The sequence below is a fragment of the Nannobrachium achirus genome, assembly GCF_963921795.1.
Source record: "Nannobrachium achirus genome assembly, chromosome: 11".
In the NCBI taxonomy this organism is placed as follows: Eukaryota; Metazoa; Chordata; class Actinopteri; order Myctophiformes; family Myctophidae; genus Nannobrachium; species Nannobrachium achirus.
In genome coordinates this window covers 22,989,936-22,992,435 of record NC_137820.1, presented here as the reverse complement: position 1 = coordinate 22,992,435, position 2,500 = coordinate 22,989,936, and positions in this window count along the sequence as shown.

Here is a 2,500-nt window from a genome sequence, read left to right as displayed (position 1 = left end):
CTAGGACTCCGGAGGTCCCGGCCGGAGGTTCCAGGTACGATTCCAGCTTTCAGCAATGTGTGGAAGTGTCCATGAGCAAGGGTTAGGATTCCACTTTAGCCCATAGCACTTACCGTAACACTTGCCTTCCCTCGACGACCTTACAGGCTTGTGCAAAGGCTAAAATGTCATTTAGATAACATTTTTATTGCGACCGAAGGTTGCAGTTTACCATAAGAAATGTCACAGCTCCCAAGTTGCTGTACTTATTCCAAAACATACCCTTACCACCTCCATCAAACTTCTTCTCTAGAACCAAGAAAATGTTTACCAATTTTATATGGAATAATAGACGTCCCAGACTCCGACTGACATTACTGTATCTACCTTATGATAGGGGAGGGTTACAGTGCCCTAACTTAATGTGGTATCTTTGGGCAGCTCAATTGAGAGCATTAATGTTCTACTTCACAACAGAGAATGCACCGGCATGGAGGGACTTAGAATCTAGCTCCTTACGACTCCCATTCCCCTCTTATATATACTCTGATTCTCAAAAAAATCTCATAAAGAAAACATCTAACCCTATAGTTAAATATATGATTAAAATTTGGAGGGATATTAACAAGCACTTGAATGTAACCTCTCCCATTTCCTGGTTCACTCCGATTTGGGGTAACAATCAGTTTGTACCGGGTAGAGCAGATGGGGGATTCAAAATGTGGGCCGATAAAGGTATACGCCAATTGAAGGATGTATTTGGAAGCTTAAAGGGTACCATGTTATCGTTTGAAGAGCTTGTTACTAAGTATAACATCCCTCGTAAACACCGTTTCAAATACTTTCAAGTAAGGAGCTATATTCGAGCCAACCAAAACCAATCTTTAAGTGCTCCCTCTGTGTCGGAGTTGGAGAGGGCTCTGGTTAAAGACCCCTTTAAAAAGGGAATTATATCAGAATTTTATAATCTCATGGTGTCTTTCTCGCTGGAGACCTCTGAATCTAAGCTTGAAGCCTGGAAGACAGATTTACAGGTAGATCTGACAGAGGAACAGTGGAGTACAGCTTGTATAGAAGCTCAGTCTCAAACAGGGAACACACGATTAAAACTTCTACAATATAATTGGCTTATGAGAGTGTATATCACACCAGAGAAATTGAATAAATTTGATAGTAATATTCCCGATGTGTGCACCAGATGTGGTGAAGACAAGGGCACACTGTTCCACTGTCTTTGGTCGTGTCCAAAATTGATGGAGTTTTGGAAGGAGGTCGGGCAGCAAATTCAAAAAATTCTATCTGTTAAAATAGTACCAGAACCGACATTCTTTCTGCTTGGTCTATATCCAGAGGGACACAAATTGAAAACCTGTGAAATCAAGTTTATTGATATCTGTATCTTACAAGCTAAAAGAATAATTGCATCATCTTGGAAGAGTCTGGGAAAACCGAGTATTTCTCTATGGTTCAGAGAACTGTGTTCATGTCTACCTCTGGAAAAGATTACATATATTTTGAAGGACAAACAAGAGGTATTTCAGAAGATATGGGGTTGTTTCATTCAATATATGAAAGACTGTAACTTGGGACACTTAATGTCAGAACGGGGGGGGGGAGTAGTGCTGTTGTTGTTTTTCTTTTCTATGGTTTTGGTTTGTTTTTGTCATGTTTCTTTTTCTCTTGCTTTTGCTTTTGCATTTTGTATGTTTAAAAAAAAGTGTAACAATTGTAACAATTGAATTTCCTGTGAAAAAAAGAAAATCTTAATAAATATATTGTTAAAAAAAAAAGAAATGTCACAGCTTGTCTCTGTGTAGACGTGTATACGGCCTATGGGCAAACCCCCATAAATGTGTCATCATGCTCTGATGTCACTGTAATGTCAGGGGAACCACTCTACCAGAATGGGTTTTGCCGCTCTGACATCACGCTCTGGCTTCACTGTGATGTCACATTAACAGAATCCATATATGGAGTTCCCTGATGTCATCAATATTAATGATGCCCTGTCAAGAGAGATCCCTGTGATGCCAGGGGGAACAAATCCCTTTTATGCCCATATATGGAGATCCCTGATGTCCACAGCCCTGATGTCCACAGCCCTGATGTCCACATCACTGTGGCGCGACCTCGCCCTTTAGGGTGAAGTCGCTTGTCGCCCTGAGGCGTCTTATTAGTATAGACTGATGCCAGGCCATTATGCATAGTTTTACATGCATTTATAAATATCAATGTTATATAATCAATACAATCGTAGCGTTTCGACAATTATTTGGGGGCCCCTGTTGCAATATCCTCAGGGCCCACCAGTGGGCCCCGGCCCACAGCTGGCTCCAGTGGCTGATAGATAGATTGAGTTATCCTGCTCCCTCTGAGGGGAGGGGGAGGAGGGGGGACATACCATCACGTTTCCACGGCAATGAGGTCAAAGGTGGCCGCTCGTTATTGGCTGCGCTCTGTAATCATGGAGGATCACGCAGTGTGCTTGTTGGCCTGCTCCCCCCCCCTCCCTCCCCCCCGC